This window comes from Lepus europaeus, chromosome X, assembly GCF_033115175.1.
Source record: "Lepus europaeus isolate LE1 chromosome X, mLepTim1.pri, whole genome shotgun sequence".
Classification (NCBI taxonomy): domain Eukaryota; kingdom Metazoa; phylum Chordata; class Mammalia; order Lagomorpha; family Leporidae; genus Lepus; species Lepus europaeus.
The window spans coordinates 80,774,867-80,799,618 of NC_084850.1; the positions used below are offsets into that span (position 1 = coordinate 80,774,867).

At 40.2% G+C, this 24,752-nt stretch overlaps 1 long non-coding RNA gene across 10 annotated transcripts in view; it reads left to right on the top strand.

Moving 5' to 3' along the window:
- The window catches only part of LOC133752430 (uncharacterized), a 79,261-nt gene that overhangs the window by 39,339 nt on the left and 15,170 nt on the right, over positions 1-24,752 (top strand). For 6 of the 10 annotated variants that reach the window (XR_009864950.1, XR_009864949.1, XR_009864936.1 and 3 more), the window contains one exon: positions 8,474-9,409. The exons of 3 other annotated variants lie outside the window; for them this stretch is intronic. This is a non-coding gene — a long non-coding RNA (uncharacterized LOC133752430). Of the gene's footprint in view, positions 1-8,473; positions 9,410-24,752 lie in introns of those variants that run through there. One more of the 10 variants, XR_009864940.1, reaches the window with a different exon arrangement.

Genomic DNA, 24,752 nt, shown 5'->3' on the forward strand with positions numbered 1-24,752 from the left:
CTGTAACTCTGCCTTTCAAATAAATAAATCTTTTTTAAAAATGCCCTTTTTTAATGCCAGTAATACTCCATTATATGTATAAATCACCGTTTCTATACCCATTCATTTGTTGGACGTTTGGGTCATTTTCTTTCTTCTTCTGGCTATTGTGAATAATGCCTGCATAAATACTAGGAATGGGATGATCATATGATAATTCTATTTTTTAACTTTTTGGGGGACTGCCAAAGTGTTTTCCAGAGCAGCTGCACCATTTTATATACCCAACAACAGTGCAGAAGTGTTCCACTTTTTTCACATCTTCACCAGGTCTCATTTTCCTTAATTTTTTTTCCTGATTTATTAAAATGATTGTGGTAAAATATCCATTAACATAAAATTCATCATTTGTATCAACTTGGCCAGGCCATGGTGTCCAGATATGTGGTGAACCAGTACTCTGGATGTTATTTAGAAGGTGTTTTTGGCTGAGATTGACATGTAAATCAGTATGCTTTCAGTAAAGCAGATTGTCCTCCGTTCAGCGGGTGAGCTTCATCCAATTAGTTGAAGGCCAGAATAGAACAAAAATACCCTCCTCAAAAAAGAGTGAATTCGATAGCAGACAGCCTTTGGACTCGAACTGCAACATCACATCTCTCTCCAGACTCCAGCCTGGCAGCTTTCAAACTTGAATTCTATGGTCAACATCTTTGACTCTCCAACCTTCTGGTCTACCCTGCAGGTTTTGGACTTAAAAGCTTCTGTAATTATGTGAGCCAATTTTTTAAATAGTTTTCTTAAACTTTATTATTTTTTTTTTATTTATTTGAAAGAGTTACAGAGAGAGGCAGAGACAGAGAAAGAGCCATTCACTGGTTCACTTTCCAGATGGCCACAATGGCCGGAGCTGCGCCAATCCAAAGCCAGGAGCCAGGAGCTTCTTCCGGGTCTCCCATGTGGCTGTAGGGGCCATTTTCTATTGCTTTCCTAGGCCATAATAGAGAGCTGGATCGGAAGTGGAGTAGCCAGGACAGGAATGGGCGTCCATATGGGATGCTGGCACTTCAGGCCAGGGCTTTAACCCACTGTGCTACAGCACCAGCCCTGAACTCTATTTGTTTTTCTTAATTCTTTTTTTAATCTGTGACTCATACTTGATAATTTCAGTTATCCTGCCTTCAAGTTCACTGAACTGAACTTCAAATTCTTCTGCCTGCTTAAATCTGTTGTTGAGTGCATGTAGTGAATTATTCATTTCAGTCATACTTTTCAGTTTCCTAATTTCTGTTTGTTTTTTTTTTTTTTATCATTTTTATCTCTTTGTTGTTACTCTCATTTTGGTCTTACATCATTTTCCTAATTTTCCTTTAGTTTTCTGTGCATAGGTGCCTTTAGCTTTTAATCATATTTAAGATACTTTTGTACAAGATTTTGTCTTAGTAAGTTCTATATCTGGGCTTCCTCAGGATGGTTTTTGTCAATTTTTTTTTTGTCCCTTTTAATATCCTGATTTCCCAAAGAGCCTTTCCTCAGCTTCTCTTCCACACCCTGCATGGTCTATTGTATATCTCTTGCCCCAAAGGTCTGCAGTTCTGTAGTTTTCTGGCAGCTTTTATGAGTTGTACCTGCTGCTTTTCCATATTAGCTCCGAATTAGGCAGAGATGAGTGCATTGCATCAGCTATCCCACAAGCAAAGTAGAACCAGGTGTAAACAAGGGGATTGTTAACTTGTGCTACCTCTTCAAGATCAGAAACACCACCTCACTGGAAAGGATGTGGGGCAAGAGTGAATAAAATACCACAAACCTTTCCTATCATTTTTTTTTTTCTTTTTTGATTGGGTGTTTGCTCGGTTGCTATAAAACTTTGACTTTTTTTCTGGATTCTGGGAAAGTTGGTTCAGAGGGTTCTTGCTTGGTTTTTGTTTGTTGTTGTTACTTAAATATTAGATCTTTTTATTTGATTATATTTTATTTAGTAATGAAACGATTATTTTATTTTTAAATTAACATAATTTACATATTTATGATGTATAGTGTGATTTATTGATTTATTTATTTGTTTGACAGATAGACAGTGAGAGAGACAGAGAGAAAGCTCTTCCTTCCGTTGGTTCACCCCACAATGGCCACTGCGGCCGGCACACCGCGCTGATCTGAAGCCAGGAGCCAGGTGCCTCTTCCTGGTCTCCCATGCGGGTGCAGGGGCCCAAGCACTTGGGCCATCCTCCACTGCCTTCCCGGGCCACAGCAGAGAGCTGGACTGGAAGAGGAGCAGTCAGGGCTAGAACCTGTGCGCATATGGGATGCCGATGCCGCATGCAGAGGATTAACCAAGTGAGCCATGGCTCCAGCCCCAATGTATAGTGTGATATTTAAACACATGTATACAGTGTGTACTGATCACATCAGGTAATTAGCATTTTTCTCTCTTTGTGATTACTTTATAATTGGAGCCTTGAAGCTCCTCTCTTTTTGCTCAGAAAATATATAATAGATTATTGTGAACTGCAGTCACCCTACCATGCTGTGTAACACTAGGAACTTATTCTTTCGATCTAACTTTGATTTGGTGCGTATTATCCAACCTCCTTCTGTCCAAACCCCCACCATCCCCACCCTCTAGTGATCACTCTTCTGTTTTGAAACTGAATGATTTTAGCCTGTACATGTGTGGGAGAGTGTGCAAAAATATTTGTCTTTCCGTGTCTGGCTTATTTCACTTAATATCTTCCAATAGCATCCATTGTGTTGCGAATGATAGGTTTGATTCTTCTTTGTTACTGAATAATATTCCATTGTATATATTTACCACACTTTCTTTCTTTATCTCTTGATGGATACTTTGGTTGATTCCATATCTTGATTGTTGTGAATGCTGCCATGATAAAATGGAAGTTCAGTGGAATTGAGCCATACTATAGAGCAAATGGACCTAATGGACATTTGTTTCATTTTTTTATGGCTGTTTTTTATTTGTTTTATTTTGTTTGGTGTGTGAGGGAAGAGAGTTTGGAGCTTCCTAGTCCACCATTTTGCAACTATTTACCAATACCTTTACTATTACAGTGCTTCAAAAAGCTTCAGTCTCAGGACTCTTCAATTAGTGCAAATTCCTTTTGCATTTCTTCCTAGCCATTATTAATGTTAGGGTCGTTTATGTTAGTCACTTGCTACCACCTTTGCATTAGCAGAGGGCCTATGATACACTCCCTCGAACATCAGCCATTGAAGAGGAGAAAGAGGGGAAATGTGAAAACATGAAAAGTGATAGAATATGAGAAAAAGATAGCAAATGCAGATGACCCTCATTGCACTACAAAACTTTTATATCTTCAACTTTTATACAGTGATCTCTCTCCATCTGCTTGACAGAAATTTAGCTCTTCCCCACATATCCATCACCTTAATTACAGTTATTTTAGTCACCAGATGAAAGGCCTTCACAAAGGCCTTAATGTCTAGGGGTAAAGTCACCTCAAATCTGTTTATTATTTCATTTTCTTCCAGAAGATGGCAGCAGTGCTCTATGAACTAGAACTAGTCACACTTTCTCACCACCCGCCACATTTGAAGGAAAAAACATGCTTTCAAGCAGAGTAGATAAACACTTTTCTACATCCTTGCCTCCATTGATTATTATGTTTAAAGTAATTGTTTCTCAGTGTGATAGGTGAAAACTTGCATCTCAGCATTGTTTTAATTTGCATTTTGATAATTAGGGAAGCTTAAACATATTTCTGTGTTTCATAGGATTTCTCTTTCTTTGAATGATTTCCACATCCTTTAACCTATATTTATACTGAGATTTAATTTTATAGCCTTTACCTTTTCTCATTATAAAAATAATAAGAATGCATTGTAGAGGTTCAACTGAACACAGAAGAAATTCTAAAACACCCACTCATACTACCAGACTTCAATTTCTAGATGAATTTTTACTAGCTTTTCCCATATTTTTAGTTATTTGCATTTAATGTAATGTTCATTTAACTATACAGTGATATTTTCCCATGCCATTACTAATTCTTATGTATATTCTTAAATAGCTTTTGTTTATGATTGAAAAAGCAGTTCATGGAGGGTGCCGCGGCTCAATAGGCTAATCCTCCGCCTGTGGCACCGGCATACCGGGTTCTAGTCCCGGTCGGGGTGCCGGATTCTGTCCCGGTTGCCCCTCTTCCAGGCCAGCTCTCTGCTGTGGCCCAGGAAGGCAGTGGAGAATGGCCCAGGTCCTTGGGCCCTGCAACCACATGGGAGACCAGGAGGAAGCACCTGGCTCCTGGCTTCAGATCAGCGCGGTGTGCCAGCCGCAGCGGCCATTGTGGGGTGAACCAACGGAAGAGGAAGACCTTTCTCTCTCTCTCTCTCTCTCTCACTCACTGTCCACTCTGCCTGTCAAAAAAAGAAAAAAAGAAAAAGCAGTTCATGAGCCGTATTGAAAACCTGATAAATATAACAAGATTTAATATTAATAAGAAAACCGATATATAATCCTTCTACCCAGAAATAACTTTTTTAAGACTTACTCATTTGTTTGAAAGGCAGAGCAACAGAGAGAGAGGTAAAAGGAGAATAAAAGAGAAAGGGGAAAGGGAGGGAGGGAAAGAGAGAAAGAGGAAGAAGGATATTTCCATTTGCTGGTGCACTCCCCGAATGGCCTCAGCAGCCAGGGCTGGGCCAGGATAAAGCCCAGGAGCTAGGAAGTACATCCAGGTGTCCCATGTGAGTGGCTGGGGCCCCAGTACTTGAGCCATCTTACAGTGTTTTTTAAGGCAAGTTAGCAGGGAGCTAGATCAGACACAGAGCAGCTGAGACTCAAACTGGAATACCAGAGTTGCTGGAAGCAGCTTAACCCACTGCACCATATCGCAGGGCCCTGTTGTTAAACTTCTGGTATATTTTCCCAACCATTTTTCTATGTATTATATATTTTTATTTCGTTGATATCATATAGTAATGTATAGTTTTACATACTTGTATATTATTTCATTTTATATTATACATGTCACTAAAACTTTTTAAAATGTTATTTTATTGACTATACTTGTGTAATAATCATTTTAACAATCCATTGGTATTAAATATTAATATTCCCCCCTCAGTTTCACTATTAGAAAATGTGCTATAATAAATTTTTGAATATAAAAATCTTCTGCATTTCTGATTCTTCCCTTATTCAAGAGTCCAAGATATGGAATTACTGAAAATATTATGGCAATTTTATAAAATACCACAGCAGTTTAGATTTGTATATATAGCTTTCCTTGCTTGCTAGGTAACAGTGAATAGTTTCATTCTTATTTATACTTCTTAAGGTAAAAAAATGCTATAATATTTTAATTTTAAAACTATTAGTATTTATCCAGCTTATTAGGAAACTGATTTCCTTCTATGAATTATTTGTTTACATCCTTTGCCTGTTTATTATGTCTCATCTGTCTGATAGTTCCTTTTGTTCAAAGTCTTTTTTTCTTATAGTATTTTATATTTTTTAAGCTTTAATTAGAGAAAAGTGTCTTTCCATCATGTTTTAGAATGGAATTCCTTCTAAATTGGTTTTTCTCATTTTTAGCTAATTATAAAGGTAATTAATGAATATTGTTAAAAATATTCAAAATACAGAAATGTTTAAAGAAGACAATGAAAATCAACAGCAGCCCCACCATTCAGAGCTTACTAGAGCTAATATTATTTCCTTCTACTGTTGAGAAAAAAAAAAAAAACTGAAAATAAAAGTTCTGGTTTAATTCTTAGAGAAAGGAGTTAATTTTAAGTTTGTTATTGTCTAGGAACCTGAGATCATGGCTTTGGTAATGTGGAAAGTTAAGTCCTCTTTCCCAAATCAGATATGCTTCAAAGATTCAAGGCCATATGTGGTACCCTACCCACAGATTTCTGCCACTGTTGTGGAGAGGAGATGGGAGTAATCACATCACCTAGAACCATCAGAGAGCTTCCTAATGATGGTAGTGACAACAGCAAACGTTTATTGAATTCTTACTGTGTGTCAGACACTGAAATCAGGGCTTTATACAAAGTAACTCATTCAATCTTCACAATAACTCAATGAAGTATGCACTATTTTCCACATTTCATTAACAGGGAAACTGAGGCCTAGAACCCAGGGGTTGAACTTTCCAGATAATAATTCTGAGAAAAGGGAAACCTTGTGGCCATCACATTTTAGAGAAAGTTATGCTTATCAGGCTGTATGCTTCTTATATAAGAAACATAGGCATCTGGAAGAGAAGGGAAGAAGAGAGGCAATGGTATGGGAGTTGAAAATGATTAGAGGAGCCAGCGCTGTGGTATAGTAGGTTAAGCATCCACCTGTGGTGCCAGCATCCCATATGGGCGCCAGCTGGAGTCCCAGCTGCTCCACTTTCGATCCAGCTCCCTGCTCATAGCCTTGGAAAGCAGTAAGAAGATGGCCCCCATGGGAGTCCTGGCTCCTGGCTTCAGCCTAGCCCAGCCCCAGCCATTGCGGCCATTTGGGGAGTGAACTGGTAGATGGAAGGCCTTTCTCTCTTTCTCTCTCTCTAACTCTGCCTTTCAAATAAATAAAATAATATAAGGTGATTGAAGTTCCTCTCCCTTTTACATTGTGTCTAAGGACTGGTTTATGGGATGTATAATGTGTACTAGGTAATTACGAAGACTGGGGTGCTGTAAGTCGGTAGACCAAGCACTAAAAACCACATGTGTCATATGTATTACTACACTTACAAATGTACAGAAGAGACAAATCTGTAGAGATAGTTGGAACACCAAGTGGTTGCCTGGAACTGGTAGTGAGAATATGGATTCAATGGAAATGAGTACTAGAGATCTTTCTGCAGTAATGGAAATGTTCTAAAACTGTGTAGTTGTGATGGTTGCAAAACTCCTTGAATTTACTAAAATAATTATTGAACTGTATACTTCATGTGGTAGAACTTTGTGGTATGTAAAGTAGGCCTGAATAAAGTTGTTAAAAATAAAAACGAGCAAACTTACCTTAAAAAAAATTAAGAGTATTCTGGACTGTTGAAGAAAAGTTAAAGAAGGAACTGATTGTGAGAGCAGGAGCATCACCAGCTGTCAGTAAAAATAACTTCATGATTCATACTGGGGCTTTAGGTCTTGGAATGACTTGAAGTGAAACAGGGTGAGAAAGCTTGGCATCTCTGCCTTCATATTTTCTCTGTCTCCTTTGCTACCTTAACCTTAGGGTTAGACTGTTTCTCTTCACTCTAGCACGTGCTAGTCATTAAGAGATATTCTGCTTGCAACTTGAGGTTTCTGCAAATAGGCCCTTACCTGGAGCTTGCCTCCCCCAAGGACATACAGAGGCATACACAGAAATAATGATTGTTTTGTTAAGGATTTATAGGAGCAGCTTGACAAGACCTCTGTTTCCAAAGTCTACTATCCAAGAACAGAGTTTTCATGACCCTTCTCGGACCCTTGCTGGCACTCAGAGGTGTCTGAAGTGATTCATTACCTGTTGTCTTTGCCTCCTCACTTTTATCTCCCGCTTGTACTTAAAAACAGTCTGATACAATGCACAGGCAAGATGGTTTCTCTAAGACACTAGTCTCTGACCTTCACAGTTTACCAAAACTCTGAATACACTTGTTTTCTTTGCTTCAACACTTTCCCCATGAATTTTTGGCTTTTTCAGGCATCGAACAGATGAAATTGGACTTGGGAATAGCTAACAGGAGTCTAAGCAGTTGGTTTACTGATCAACCTCACACTCTACTTTCCATTACAAATGTCCCCACCCCCAGCGTTGTGGGGTATGTCCATCCAGGTTCTTATTTCCAATGCAGGAATGATTTCAAGGATGAGACACAGATAAAGGTTAGCAGGGGAACAAGATGCAAAGCAAAACTACACATTCAAGATGAAATATGGGCAAGCTCTAGAGTGAGCTGCACCCCATGAGGTTCGAAGTCCTTTATGTTATCTGGAGGCACAGGGGGTGGTATTTTGTGTAGAGTTTTCCAGGATAGGGCAGAGGTTTCCAGGCATTTGGTGCTGCCCATTTTCTGGTCTGTTTATGAAATATCGTAAGTATCTTGGCACAGGTGCATGATTTGAGTAGAGTGTCAGCCATGGTAATTCTGTTATAATTGGTTCTAGGTCAGGGCAGAATGTGGTTGCAACCATGTTGGATATTTTCAGCTGGCATTGGTTTTAGGCAGCAGCTTTGCTACATTATCAATTTTGGGTTGCTGGCCATGGGAGGAGTTTTAGAAGCAACCCCTGGCGGCGGGGTGTGTGTGACATATTCTGGCTCTTTCTGTGATCCCTATCTGCTTACCTATAACGCCAGCAGTTATATTTTATGTATAATTAGAGGAACGAAGTACAATATTTGATGATGGTACATGATACAAGGGAATTGCTAAGTAAATGTCACCTGTTATTATCATTTCCATCCAGATTATTAAAGCATGCTCTTTACTCAGTCACCTTGTTTCAAGTCTTTCTCATTCTTCAGTTCATCATTTTACTGGAAACTGGAGAAACTTTACAGGAAAGGACTCATCTCCACAGCACACCAGGCATGGACTGAATTTCTCCCTGGACACAAGCCACAGTCTGCATGCTGAGGAAGTCCAATGAAAGGCCTCAAACACCCTGCTTCTCACTACTCACTCAAGAGGCTTACAGTCACCTCTGAGTTCCTCAGCCACAAATACTGTTTTATTCATTTTGAACAAAAGTAAGGACTGACAATATTGACTTTTGTCTAAACTCCTTTCTCCCTGAAAACAGAGCCAATTAAGAACCCTTTCCACCTTTTTGTGTTCCACGAAATGGCTTATTGAAAAAATATCTTTTCCCCATATGACTTAGACAAAACTCATGAATACTTGTCCCTCTCCCCCAGTTTATCTATAACAAGGGCAGACATAGACCCTCCAAATTCCTGTTCTTTGTTTTGTAAGTGATTGGTTGAACTGTTTGTACTGACCAATGGGAACAATACCTGGTACCTTTATTTGACCAAATTTTACATAGGCATCTCTCTCTTCCCCCAGGCCACCCTCAGCTGAACCTGCATACACTCCCTCCTTAAGGGCCCTTCTTTAAAGAAAAAAACATTCCAGGATCAGCTATCTACTCTCCATGCTCTTTGAGCCTACTTCCCCATACCCTGTTCTTCCTAGATGTATTCATGTCTGCCTTTAAAATAAAAAACACTTTCCTGCCTGACCTTTGAAACACTTGCTGAGGTTCTTGCTTTTGCAATAACCCCTTTCCTCCTCTTGACATAATCCTTTGGAATAAAGTCTCTTATTGACAAAGTCCAAATTTTTTTTTTTTAACTTTGATACATTTAATAGTTTAGGAGGTACCCAAACATGTTTTAGGGCCAAACCTGTTTTTCTGATTTCTTACTCAGTTACCCACATCCCCAGGAGTTTTACTTTAGTATGTTTAGGAGAAAAATGCTGCATTCACTGAGGATGGAGTGAATACCAGAATAAAACTCTTCTTGCTGTCCCTTTTCTTTAGGATGATTTGCGGAAGCAGTAACAGTGTGACAACAGATATAATTATAAATCAGGAGGTATTTAGTTCCAGTGGAAGGACAAAAAGATAAAGAACCAATGATAACAGGTGCAACAGCAGCCAAAATATAAGTGAAACGACCTCTTCACTTACAGATGAGTTCCAGGTTCCAAACACCTGCCATCCGCAGAGGTGGCTTTAATGCATTAGACCAAGGGAAGGGAACCTTTTTTCAGCCAAAGGCTATTTGGATATTTATAACACCCTGCATAGGCCATACAAAATTATCAACTTAAAAATGAGCCTGCTGTAGATTTGTTGAATTTCAAGGCCCATCTGCAGTTACATTGGCAGGGCCACCAAATGATTTTATGGGCCTTACATGGCTGGGTGCTAGAGATTCTCCACCCCGTAGTAGAGAATAAACAAACTGATATAAAAGTTCTGGGAAGGGATTATTTCTGTAAAGGAGTTTTAGATTTTGTAAAAGCCTACTACCACATCACAGAAATGTCATGGTGCATGTCCATAGTCCAGAACTCTCACCCCTAGGATTTTTTTTTTTAGGTTTTTATTTATCTAGAAGGCAGAGTCACAGAGAGATCTTCCATATTCTTTTTTTTTTTTTTTTTCACCAGAATGAGAGGTATAGAGGAAGAGGTCTTTAGTTGCAATGTGAGTGCTATTCGGCCAGGTGGATCAGCTTTGTTCTTGAGGCAACACTCTTGCCCCCCTAGATAACTACCCCCACCCCTGCTCCCATGTAGGTGATAATTGAGCTATTCTTGGGAAATATGTGTATCAAATTACTGCGACTGTTTTGAAAGAAGGAAAATCCCATCTGTTTCTGCCTGTGCCTCGGGGGGGGGGGGGGGGGTAGCATCATTTTTAGAATAGGTGCCCACACTAACATTTTCCTGATTGTCCTTCATTTTTCATAGCTAAGTACCTTAGTAAAACTAAACTAAACAGTCAGTTCCCGAAATACCCTCAGTACTTGGAAATGAAGAAGGGGCTAGGAATTCCTCAACTGGTCCCTTATTTATCTCCATATTATTACTGTTTCATTTGATGTCCTTAATCTCCAGCTGTGTCACTCTGAATGCCTGCCTCTTCACCTCTATCACCTCCCTAGTACTTGCTGCCCTGACTTATGAGAAGCCAAGGGATATTTCCAAGGGTTCTCATGGGCACAGCCCAGTCTGCTCACTAAAGCTGGCAGTATGGTGTAGCAGGTAAAACTGCTGCCTGCAGTGCCAGCATCCCATATGGGCGCTGGTTCAAGTCCCAGCTGCTCCACTTCCAATTCAGCTCTTTGCTATGGCCTGAGAAAGTAGGAGAAGATGGCCCAAGTCTTTGGGCTCCTGCACTCACATGGGAGACCCGGAATAAACTCCTGGCTCCTGGCTTCGGATCGGCTCAGCTCTACCCGTTGCAGCCAATTGGGGAGTGAACCAGCAGATGGAAGACCTCTCTCTGTGTAACTCGGACTTTCAAATAAATAAATCTTTAAAAAAAAAAAAAAAAAGCTGGCAGGAATATTGAGGTCTGTCACTGTTAAAAGCTTTGAGGTTATTTCTGGACTTGTGTTTTTACTCAGCCTTTGCTAAGGAATATGTCAGAATGAATGAGAGTCCTAAAGGAAGCTCCTGACTTTGGACTGGCCCAGCCTCAGCCATTGCAGCCATCTGGGGAGTGAACCAGTAGGTGGAGGACCCCTCTCTGTAGCTCTGACTTTCAAATAAATAAACCTTTAAAAAAATAAATAAAAATAAAAGCAAAGGGCCTGCCATTGGAATAAATACAGAGGAAGGGATATATCCCTGGGGTCTCCCTCATCAGGAAGCTCCTAGGAAGTCTTTTATCCCTAAAGTCTGAGAGGTGTGTTGACCATGACCTATTAATTGGAGATTGCATTTTTTTAATTTTTGTGATATATGTATAAGTGAAAGTGGTTTGCAAAACCATTCTTAGCTTTCAATCTGCAATTTACTCTATTTTCCATTCTATTCTATTGTATACTATTTCTTGTTTAGGAAAAAAAAAAAAAAAACTTCTGTTCATGATTCACAAAACAGAGTTCACCATTCACAAGAGTGTGGGTCCCTGCATTAAATTGGCTAGCAAGTCAGGTAGGCCTTTGCTAAACCTGGAGTCCCTCTGATGCAAAGGGTTAATGTACAAACTTTTTTTCTGCTACTGTTTCTGCCATCCTTGGTTTCTTTTCTTTGCCCTTCTCTTCAGCCTTTTGGTTTATAACTGAATGTCCTGGTCACACCTCCACAGTCTGATTTTTTGAAGTTTTTTACATGGTATACACTATTAACCTTAAAAAACAATCCTGAATAAAGAAAAGAAAAAAGAATGTAGTTTATCCCAGTCACCTTCTCTCTAACCCTGGCCCCAGCCAATGTCACAGCATTGTGTTCTTTTCTAAACTTGCTCATATGCATGTATAATTCCTAGGAAAGAGGGGATCTTCATGGGAAAGCAGTAGTGTGGAGTTAGTTGTTCAAGTAGCTATCTTGGCTCCTGCAAAGTCTTTCCAATACCTAAAACCCTTCTGCAAATTAAGAGACTCTTTGTACTAACCATTGAAGCTGTTATTTTCGGTTTCGGCTCTCCTTTCTACCTTTTCCTCAAAGTGATGCTTTTTTCCCTCCTCATAGAATATTAACCATGCAAAACAACCCAGATGGCAGAAGACAGGTGAATGGGGTTTCTGCCCACTACTCCCAGCAAATACTGTGCATCAGTGTAATGTCTGTGGAGTGGGGGTATTCCTGAGAAGGAACTGGGGTATGGGTTGGGCTTTCAAGTCTTTTCCCTTGCAAGTCTTTCCTAGACTTTATGCTGCTCTGTATGTCATGAGGTTACTTTTCCAGCTGATGCTGCTGCTTCCATCATCATTAGTTCTCTTTATGGAACCACATGCTTTTTTAAAATGTCCCTTATGATTTTCTTACAGATATGTCAGGCAGGACTGTCACTGACTTGACATCTGTAAATACCAGCGTACTTCAAAAAGTTCATGCACAGGTGGGATTAAAAGATAAGTTTATTTTGGTACAAAAGATTTTGACATCCTTATATGTGAGGGAATCCTATAAATTTCATGGAAAATGCATATTATAAAAACATTATTCATGGATTCAAATTTTTATCCACCAAAACACATAACTTTTAATTCTGTTTGTCCGTGAACTTTCTGGAGTACCCTTGAATACATTTAAATCTATAAAAATATACTCACTAATATATACCTTTCCTATGTCTTCATTTTACAAATATGGATTAGTTAAGCAATTACCCAGGGTCATATCATTTATTAATTGATAAACTGAAACTCATTGTTTTCCTGAGCTTGTAACTTCCTTTTGAAAACATATGCTAGGTTCATGGAGTTCAGTGAAGTGCTTAATATCCAAAAGGCCATATCCCTCCCCTGTGAGAATACTCAGAAATTTATTTTATATAAATACCTATTTTAGTTTTCAAAGATAAAATATAAAATTAAATCACATACTGGTTTTCTGATTATTCCAAAATACAAAATTAAATCATAAATTGAAAAATATTTATAATATCCTCTGGATGTTCTTTTTCTTCTCCCATTATCCTTTTTTCTGTATATTTTAAGAGGTTCCCCCCCCCCCAGGGAAGAAGCTACCTTCAAAATATGATTTAATTTAAATATATAGAATACTTATTGTTATGAACTGAATTCTGGCTCCCCTCAAATTCAGATGTTCAGATTCTAACCCCCAGTATCTGAGTACATGACTATAATTGGAAATAGGCCTTTAAAGAGGTAATTAACGTACAATGAGTTTATATGAGTGAGTCTTCATCCAGTACGACTAGTGTCCTTCTAAAAGGAGGCAATTAGGTTACAGACATGTGCATGTATGGAGGAAAGACCATGTGAGTACAAAGTAAGAAGGAACCCATCTGCAAGCTGAGGAGAGAAGCCTGGGAAGAAACCAAACATGCCAACACCTTCATTTTGGACGTCTAGCCTCCATTACTATGAGCAAATAAAGTTCTGTTGTTTACCCAGTTTGTGGTATTTTGTTATGGCAGACCTAGCAAATGACATGGCTCCTATGCATTTTCTGTGCAATGTTTTATTTTAGCATTTGTACTGTCCAAGTGCAAAATATGCATGGTTTTTATTTGAAGCTATGTTCCTCTATACCTAGACCCTTCTGTGCTTTACCTTCAGATCCCCTTTTTTCTGTTACTTAGAGCACCTCACAAAACAACCTTGGGAACAAAAGACCAAAAAAGTGATAGCCAAATCCATAGAAAGCCTCTACTACCCTTTCCCCAAATCCCTCAAAAATAATGCAGCTTGTTTCTCTTTTAATCATACTCAAGGATAATTCCTAGGAGCTTGAGGTATTAGATAAGAGGACAGAGAATGGGGTTGGTCATGAAAGCAGTGGCTTGAGACCTTTCAAAGTCTTGCCAAAGACCTAAAGCCAATCTGTGAGACAAGAGTTTAATGTCACCAAGTTGCTATTCTTCGTGGTGCTGCTGCTCTCATAACTGTTTCCTTCTTTGACTTTTTTCTTTGCTAGTCCATATTTATAGTTAGACTCCTCCAGGATTCACCCTTAGGGCTCCTGTCTTTCTCCTTTTACCCATTGCACTAAGAAAATACCAAATAATTCTCAAACAGAATGAAATAGAGACTCTTTAGTTGGAAAAATATAAATGCAAACAGAAATAAGTAACCCAGGAGGGCTTTGGCATAGGATCCCTGATTTTTCTTGCACTCCAAGATTTAATTAATGAATTTGGCAGTGCCCTGTGGCATAGACCACTGAGAATACATCTGTAGCTGAACACGTTGAGTTTATTACTCATTGTAACAAAGTAGAATAAACAATGGGAATGTTGATTGTTTTCAGTAAGAAGATGTTGGAGAGACTTTACTACAGAACTTGGGCTTATGGGACCAGTGTTGTGGCACAGCAGGTTAGACCACTGCCTGCATTGCTAGCATCACATATTTGAATGCCAGTTCAAGTCCCAGCTGTTCTTCCTATCCAGCTCCCTACTAATGCACCTGGGAAAGCAGCAGAAGATGGCCCAAGTACCTGGGCCCCTACCACCCACCTGTGAGACCTGAATGGAATTCCAGGTTCCTAGCTGCATACTGGCCCAGCCCTAGCTGTTGCTTTTATTTGGGGAGTGAACCAGCAGATGGAAGATCTCTCTCTCTCTCTTTCCCTCCCTCACTCTGACACTGCTTTTCAAATAAACAAAAAATTTGGGCTTCTGCTAGGTGATTTGGGAGGGTTTAGGGAAGCAGGATTGGACTGGAAGCTATCAGGGAGTGAGGATAATTCTATAATTGGGTATCTCAATACATTTTATCTATAGGGAGGGCTGACTAGTATGAAGCTAATGGTATACTTGGAAGTAGGAGTTAACTCATTTTAACAGAGAAGAAATTTGGTATTTTGTGAATTGCACAATGAACTTGTTTTTGTATATGCTTACAGAAATTTATAGTCTTGTTTTGTCACTTCCTCATGGTCTCGGGATGACCTTGTCTGATGTTAGTGTTTTATGAGATGTTCATATCCAACAGGAGGATAACAAGGACTTGCAGTGAGTACCAGGCAGACCTCTAACAAGTGTCAAACCAGTTCTTGAGTGTCAGGGGCTGGCTTTTTCTTTCTTAAGTAAAAAATTAATATAATGAACCAACCATTCAATCCAAGTGTTAACAGTAACCTTTTAACCTCTACTGTGTGTTGCCCCCTGCCCTGTTTTATCCCCTTGCCTCATTCCAAGACCTAATTGCCATCCTAAATTTTCTGATTGTTATCTTACTTTTTAAAAATCTCATCTGTTGGCTTGCACCACAGCTCACTTGGCTAATCCTCCACCTGCAGCACCGGCACTCCGGGTTCTAGTCCCGGTTGGGGCACCGGATTCTGTCCCGGTTGCTCTTCTTCCAGTCTAGCTCTCTGCTGTGGCCCGGGAAGGCAGTGGAGGATGGCCCAAGTGCTTGGGCCCTGCACCTGCATGGGAGACCAGGAAGAAGCACCTGGGTCCTGGCTTCGGTTCGGTGCAGAGCCGGCCACAGTGCGCCCGCCATAGCGGCCATTTAGGGGGTGAAGCAACGGAAAAAGGAAGACCTTTCTCTCTGTCTCTCTCTCTCTCACTGTCTAACTCTGCCTGTCCAAAAAAAAAATCTCATCTGTGGGGCCAGCACTGTGGTGCAGCCGGTTAAAAGTCCGGCCTGCAGTGCCAGCCTCCCATATGCGCACTGGTTTGAGTCCCAGCTGCTCCACTTCCGATCCAGCTCCCTGCTAATGTGCCTGGGAAAGCAGATGAGGATGGCCCAAGCCCTTTGGCCCTCACTCACATAGGAGACCTGGAAGAAGCTCCTGGCTCCTAGCTTCAGATTGGCTCAGTCCTGACCATTGCAGCCATTTCAGGGGTGAACCAGCAGACGAAATACCTCTCTTTCTGTTTGTCTCCACATCTCTCTGTGATTCTGTCTTTCAAATAATAAAATAAATCTTAAAAAAATCTCATCTGTAAATCTCATACTGTATGATTTTACATGTTTTGAACTTACATTGTTCAATAAATAAGAGTACTGTGCCGTATGTATATTTTGGGGACTTAGTTTTCTCTTACATTATTATTACTATGATCAGTCTGTATTGTGTAGTTCTAGTTCATTTCTTTACATTGTATAATATTTCATTGTGTCACTATATTTTCTTGATCTTTTCTCTTAGGGATTTGTGGGGTTTGTTTTGAAGCCTTATTTATTTTATTTGAAAGGCAGAGTTACAGAGAGAGGAAGGGAGGGAGCAAGAGATCTTCCATCAGTTGGTTCACTCCCCAGATGGCTGAAGCCAGGATCCTGGAACTCCATATAGGTCTCCTACATAGGTAGTAGGGGCCTAAACACTGAGGCCATCCTCCACTGCTTTCCCAGGCACATTAATTAGCAGGGAGCTGGATTGGAAGTGAAGTAGCCCTTTCTCAAACTGGCACTCATATGGGACACCTATGTTGCAAGTGGTGGCTTAACTCGCTATGCCACAATGCCAGCCCATAAAATTTGTGTTCTTTTGAATGTTTTTGCCTTTACAAATAGTGCCAATGCAGATTTTCTTCTTATGGATTCCTCTTCTCTATGTGCAACTAGGAGAGAAATTGTTGGTTCATACATTTGTGGATTTCAGCTCTGGAAAATAATGTCAAGTTGCTTTTCAGTGAGATTGTACAAATCTACAGACCTACCAGCAGTGTATAAGAGAGCCCAGTGACTTATATCCTTTTTCACACTTGATATTATCATGTTAATTTTTTAATCAAATATATGTAAAGTGGTTCATTTTAATCATGATTTACTTCTCTGATTACTAAGAAGAGTTTCATTTCAGATTTTGTATTGAATTTTGTATTTTTTATGATTAGAGCTTTCTTTATGCTTTTAAGAAATCTTTCTGTACTCTAAGGTCTCCTTAAAGTTTAAAAGTCTTGCTTTTACATTTAACTTCTTAATCTGTTTGGAGTGGATTTTCACTTAAAAATTATGGACAGCCAGTTTTTTCAGCCCCACTTGCTGAATAATCCGTCATTTCCCTAGTGGTCTTCAGTACTTCCTGTGTTTTATAAATCAAACTTCCATCTGTGCATGTTTCTATTTCTGGGTTGTCTGGTAGTCCATTTTTCTACCCCTTTTCTCAGTTTTTATATGTAGTATTTTAAAAGATGTATTATCTAATTCTTTTTCTGCATAATAGAATTTAGCTTTATACACAGGGCTTTCAGGAACTGTCACCCAGCCCCACCCAGCACTCGGCCCTTCATTAGCTTTGCCACGATGGTGCATTCTCCCGTGGTGGGGGTAGATCAGGAACAGGCAGGGAGGAGCCCATGGCCATCCATAAGGTGTGAGAATGAGTCTTGTCTGTTGAGGTTTCTGTGTCCTTCTGCTCTCTATTGGCCCCCCACAGTGATGGGCACCCTCCACTCTGTCACTGACCCTCTGACCTTCTCTTCCTCACTGCAGTCCAGCTTTGAGGTCCTGGTTAGAGAAAATTTATCCTTTTTCCAAGTTTCTCCATCCTGTCGTTGCTAAAAGGAAATTCTTGGAGCTTGTATTTTAGAACATGTACCCTTAGGTATTGTTCTGCTTCCCTCATTTGATCTTCATTTATGCTGCCATTGCATCATCATCAATCATTGCAATTCCCATAGCTGAAAATCATTGTTGATGAGGACTGTATATGAAATACAACAGAGGTACGTTCCAGAGCAGGGCTGTGTATATTCTGGCTCTAAGGATGGCACAACTCAATGGTGGCTTGACAGTAGGGCTTTGGCCCCTGCCCATGCAGCCCAAGCCCAGCTCACATGTCCTGGACAGGAAAGTGGCAGCAGCACAAGCCAACCTACCACTAACTCTTTTTCATTAAGCTTTTAATTAGACAAAATTTCTAGCATATTTATAGAGAAAATGTAATGATCACCCTAATCCCTGTCATCAACCCAGCTTCAATAATTATCAGGCTATGGCCAATATCATTTCATCTCCAAGGCTATTTGAAAATTTGGGAAAATGGAACTAAAGGGTAAGTTTATTGGGGCTGGTATTGTGATGCGATGCCAGCATCCCATCTGGGTGCCAGTTCAAGTCCCAGCTGTTCCACTTCAGACCCAGCTCCCTGCTATTATGCTTGGGAAGGCAGCAGAAGATGGTCCGAGTATTTGGGCCCCTGCCACCCACGTGGGAGATCCAGAGGAAGCTCCTGTCTCCTGGCTTCAGCCTGGCTCTTGGGGCATTTGGGAAGTAAACCAATGGATGGAAGATTCTCTCTTTATCTGTCTCTCTCTCTCTTCTCTCTCTCTCTCTCTAACTCTGCCTTTCAAATAAATAAAATAAATCTTTATAAAAATTTTGGTTCCAAAAATTTTTGAAATCCATGCATACTTTTCTTCATGATATGCATTTTCTATGAACTTTTTGAAGACCCCTTGTAAAATCCTACCAGACTTCACTTGCTCTTATCCTAGATTAGTTTAAAGCAAACTCCAAACATCATATCTTTTTATCTGTAAATATTGAGTATGTATCTCTAGACAATAAGAGATCTTAGGAAAACATAATTACAGTACTGTTGTCAAACATGCACTATTAAAGTTTTCTCAAATACATAGTCAATACTGAGACTTTCATCTAAAATATTTTTTGTTTGAGTTAGGATCCAAATAATGTGTATGTCTTGGTATTAGCTGATACCTTTCCATTTCTTAGTTCTCCTGAGATGACTTAAACAGTCAATAAGAAGGCAAATAACTTAAAAATGGAGGGAAAGATCTGTATGGACACCTTATCAAAGACGATACAGAGGTGGCAAAAACAAAAAATAAGATGATGTTCGACACCATAAGTCATTAGATATTGCCAATTGGAATAACAAATATCCATCATATGGATGTATATTTAGCTTGCCCATTCACCTATTGAAGGCCATCTTGGTTGCTTCCAAGTTCTGACAATTATGTAATCACCAACTTCTCTGGTACCACTCTAGTTCAAGCCACTGTCATTTCTTGACTAGATTATTGAAATACTTTTACTAGAATCCCTGATTCACCTGTCTATTTTCAATATGCCATCTGGAGCGATGCTCTTAAAAGATGTTAGATAATGTTATTTCTGTTTAAAGTCTAGTTTTATTCATAGTAAAACTAAATCCTCATGTGGATTATTTAAGTTTTAAGGGCCCTGGTATTGTTAGAGAGTTGCTCATTATATACCATTATTTATGATTTATGTCTGAGTATATTTTCTCAACTAGTACCTCATGCTTATTCCTTACCTCTGCTGTCATATTAAATGCCCTTTTTTCAGATTGTCTTTCAAAAAAGCATACTTCCTATTCTCTGCATTCTTTGATGTTTTCTGTGAGTACACTAGGTTTTACTGTAGTAACAACCAATCTCCAAATCCTTGAGGCCTATTGAAGAAATATATTCATGTTGTATATTCATTGAGATTTGGCTGGAGAGTCTGCTCTATGACTTCCTCACTCCAGAACTCGGGCTTCATTCTGGAACCTTGCCAGTTGTGAGAGAATGTGGTGCTTACTCTTGAAGGTTTTGCCAAGAGCTGATAAGTGTTATTCTGCTCAAATTCCTTTGGCTAAAGCAAGTCGTGTGATACACATACCTTCAGAGGGGAATGGATAAATGCAATCCTACTGTGTTCCCAGAAATAGAGGACCAAAATACAGATAGTCTTAATGACTATTGCTATTTGATCTTGCTAAGTCCTAGCATGGTTTTTAAAGTTGATGCTATCCTGTCAGCTTCCCAATGGGCACTTACACCTAGGATTTTCTTTTTAAGTTCCTAGTGTTCCTTTAGCATCAGATTTTCTTTTTTTTTTTTTTCTTTCTTTTTTTTTTTTTCTTTTAAATCTATTTGAAAGGGAGAGACAGAGAGAGAGGTCTTCCATCCACTGGTTCACTCCCAAAATGGCCACAGTGGCTGGAGCTGGGCTGGTCCAAAGCTAAGAGCCAGGAGCTCTCTTCCAAATCTCCCACATGGACTGCTGGGGCTGCTTTTCCAGGCACATTAGCAGGAACCTGGATCAGAAGTGGAGCACTCAGGTCTTGAACCTGCACCCATATGGGATGCCGGTGTCACAGGCTTTACCTACTATGCCACAACGCTGATGCTTAGCATCTAATTTTCTTTGTCCTGAGATAGTAATTAAGTCTTCATTCACTTGTATTCTTTCCCATATTTTTGTTCTCTTAATGCCTGAAAAGTAATATTGTATTCTTTTGGAAAAAGTTTTAGATTTTAACAGACATATAAAAACAGTCATATTTATTGAATGTTATGTGATGTTTTATCATGTGTATACATTATTAATATCCAGTTAGCGTGTATACATCTATCCTTTTAAACATTCAACATTTCTTTATAGTGTATATATCCTGGGTCCGGCGCTGTGGCGTAGTGGGTTAACGCCCTGGCCTGCAGTGTCAGCATCCCATATGGGCACTGGTTCGAGACCTGGCTGCTCCACTTCCAATCCGACTCTCTACTATGGCCTGGAAAAGCAGTAGAAGATGGCCCAAGTCTTTGGGCCCCTGCTCCCACGTGGGAGACCCAGAAGAAGCTCCTGGCTCCTGGCTTCAGATGGGCACAGTTCTGGCTGTTGCGGCCAATTGGGGAGTGAACCGTCAGATGGAGGACCTCTCCCCCCTCCCCCCCCCCACCTCTCTCTGCCTCTCCTCTCTCTGTGTAACTCTGACTTATAAATAAATAAATCTTTTAAAAAATAGTGTATATATCCAATATTCTATCTTCTAGGGAATTTTTTAGAGAAGTATACAGTACATTATCATTTGTTATCCTACGTGCAGTAGAACCCCAGAAATTCTTCTATCTAGCTATAACCTAGTACCCATTGAGCATCCATTCCTCATTTCACCCTCCCCATTTCTTGCAGCCACCATTATATATAACTTCCATGAGATCACCTACTTTGAAGACTCCACATGAGTGAGATCATATAGTGACTTTTTTTTTCTTTAAGATTTATTTTTTTGAAAGCCAGAGGTAGACAGAAAGATCAATCTCCTCTCTGCTGGTTTACTCCCCAAGTGGCTGCAATTGCCAAGGTTGAGCCAGGCTGAAGCCAGGAGCTTCCTCTGGGTCTCCCATGTGGGTGGCAATGTCCCAGGTACTTGGTCCATCTTCCACAGCTGATCCAAAGTGGAGCAGCTGGGACATGAACCACCACCCATATGGGATGCTGGCATCGCAAGCAGTGGCTTTACCTGCTGCATCACAATGCCAGACCCAACATTTTCTTAATCCATTCAGCAGCGGGTGATACTTAGGTAGTTTCCATTTCCTTGCTATTTTGACTAATGCTGCAATAAATATGGGAGTACAGATGTCTCTTCAACAGACTTGAATTTCCCTTGGATATATACAGATTGCTGGATCATATGGTAGTTCTATTTTTAGTTTTTGTGAGGAACCTCCCTCTGTTTCCACAATGACCGTACTGATCTACATTTCCACCAGCAGTCTGCAAGGGTTTCCTTTCTTCTACATCCTCGCCAACACTTGTTATCTTTTATAGTTTTGATGATAGCCAATCATACTAGAATGAGGTTTTGATTTTCATTTTCCTGATTAGTGATGTTCAGCATTTTTCATGTACCTCTTGGCCATTTGTATGTCTTTGAAGAATATCTGTTTACATGAAATGCCCATGTTTAATTGGATTGTTTTTTATTTTTGCTATTGAGTTATTTTAGTTCCTTCTATGTTATAGATATCAACCTTGTCAAATGTATAGTTTTCAGATATTTTCACCCATTCGGTGGGCTTTCTCTTCACTGCTGATTGTTTCCTTTGCTGTGCAGAAGCTCTTGAGTTTGATGAAATCTCATTTGTCTATTTTTTTTATTTTCCTGTGCTTGCTGCCCATTCCAATGTCTGCAACTGTTTTAAAGGTAGGTAGTATCTCTTCCTTTGTTCTTTTTGCTCAAGATCACTTCGGCTATTCAGGGTCCTTTGTGATTCCACACAAATTTTAGTAGTGTTCTTTCTACTTCTGTAAAAAAATATCATTGGAATTTTAATAGGAATTACATTGAATCTGTAAATTGCTTTGCTTTGTATGCATATTTTAATTATATTGATTGTTCCAGTCCAAGAACACAGGTTATCTTTCCATTTGTTTTATTTCTTTTATCAAGGATATATAGTTTTCATTGTACAGATCTTTCAACCTCTTTCGTTAGCTTTATTTCTAGGTTATTTATTTATTTGTAGCTATTGGAAATGGGATTTCTTTCCTTTTTTAAAAGATTCACTTATTTATTTGAAAGGCAGAGCTACAGAGAGAGGGAGAGACAGAGATCTTCCCTCTACTGGTTCACTCCCCAAATGGCTGCAACAGCTGGGGCTGGGCCACCCCAAAGCCAGGAGCCTGGAACTCCATCCAGGTCTCCCATGGCCATCTTCCATTGCCTTCCCAGTCACATTAGCAGGGAGCTGGATTGGAAGTGGAGCAGCGGGACTTAGCAGCACTCATGGGATGCCAGCATCGCAGTTGGCAGTTTAACCTGCTACACCATGATACTGGCCCCATTTCATTATCACTTAGAATATGCTTTCTTTGCCTTTAGTATTCCCAAATCCTTCTTGAATCCCAGTAACTCAGATATTTGCTTTTTTCATGCTGTCTTATAATTTCCCTAAGCTTTCTTCATTCCTTTTGATTCTTTTTCTTCTGAGATGATGTGTTTTCCAATAGCCTGTCTTGTAGCTCACTGGCTTTTTGTTCTGTTTGATCTGTTCTGCTCTTGATTCCTTCTATCATGTTTTAAATTTCTCTTAGTGTTAAATTTCTCTTAATTTCTTTTCAGTTGAAAGGTTTCTGCTTCATTTTGTTTAATTACTTCCACCTCTCTATCAAATCTCTCTATTAGAATATTGTTCTCTTGAATTTTGTTGAGTTTTCTTATAACAGCTATTTTTAGATTTTCATCTAAGCATTTAGAAATTTCATTTTCTGGATGGTTGGTTTCTAATACTTTATTTTGCTCTTTAGTTGAGGTCATTGTTTCCTTAAAGTTCCTGATTTACCAGTATACAACATTGTCTGTGCATCAAAGGATTAGTTATAGTAATCTGGCTTCCTTTATGGCCATCTTTCTAGAATTCTCAGCATTCTGTTCATTTTCTCTGAGCCTACTGATACTTTTGCTATTTAGGGTAGCACCCTAATAGAAGTTTGTCCCAGGTCCATTGTTGATGTACTTACTGATTGAATCCTAAAGTACTCCCCAAATGCAGATATCTCCCAAATCTGGAGTAGACAACTTGTTCAGTATGCACTGGGGAAGTGCTTTGAGAGGGAGGTACACCCCTAGAAGCTTCTGTGGTCAGTCCAGGCTCTTTGTCCTGTGTTTACCAATGCCACATTGCCAAATCACATCCAGATCCCACAGCCTACCAAGACTGGTGCAGTCTGGGTATAGGACCAAGCTCACCCTATAGTGTTTTGCCTGCTGCTGATGCTCACTGCCTGAAGCAACACTTGCCAGCCACTGGTGATGCTGGCTGGGGCATAAGACTGCTCAACCAAGATCACAAAACTCTGCTTTACCCTGAAGCAGGTCCAGAGACTGTGTCTGCAATCATTGGGCTGGGGACAGGGACCATTAGGATCTGCTCAAGGCTGGGTTTTACTAGTTTGGCACAGAGTCCTAATTGAGTCCTGTGATTCCTTGCTGTCTGCTTAAGGTTGTAGGAAGAGTGATAGAGGCAGCCCCTCAGCTCTAGAAGCAGGCCCTAAGTGGGTCACGCTTGGGTCTGATAGTTACCTGATCCTGTGCATTCCTGAGGATGCCCAACAGGCACGTAAGAGCTTGTTTGTGCTGTATGTCAAAAGAAATCTTCTCATTAGGGTTCAGGTCTTTGTCTGATACCGGGGCAAGTGCACAGAGAGCCTGTCCACAGGCATTTGCCTAGGGATAGAAACCACTGGGATCTGCTGAGTCCCAAAGACACAGTCCCATGTTCCCCTGATGTCTATCCAGAGTTGGAGGAGGGTGATAACAGATTGGCCCCAAGCTGGTCACACCTAGGTCTCACAATCACGGGTCCCCATGAAGTTTCAGGCTGTCCATCCAGCCCATCAGGCTGTCAGTGACCCATGGCAACATGAGTCTGATCAACCAAAGTGCAGGTCTCCACCCAATGCCAGGAAAGTCTAGAGGCTCAGTCTACGAGCACTGCCCAGCCAGTAGAGGCCTTTGAGCTTTATCAGGTACCTTGTCTGAGGCACAGCAGGTACAGCTCTGAGCTCCAAGGTGCTGTCCTAAGCTCCCTCTCCTGGCCTTTTCATATGACTGGAGTTTAGCTTTTTACTTGTGGTTGGAGGTCAAGTATTGGAGGCTGCTTGGCTGTTGAGGTTCCAAATAGTCTACAGGTACTACTGGCCTTGGGGCAGGAGCCAGGGTGCTGTGTCTGGCTAAATTTTTTTGCAGGTTGGCCTTAGAGTGAAATTCAGCTCCCTGTCCTCCAAAGTGGGAGGCATCTTTCCACACCATCTTTCTTGGAGCTGTGGGAGGGATGGCAACAAGAGCAATTCTTTCTTGCTGTCTTCCATGTGAATCTTATGATCATAACAAAACAAGGTACTGTGGTTTCTCACCTGGCTTCTGTAGCTCTTGAAA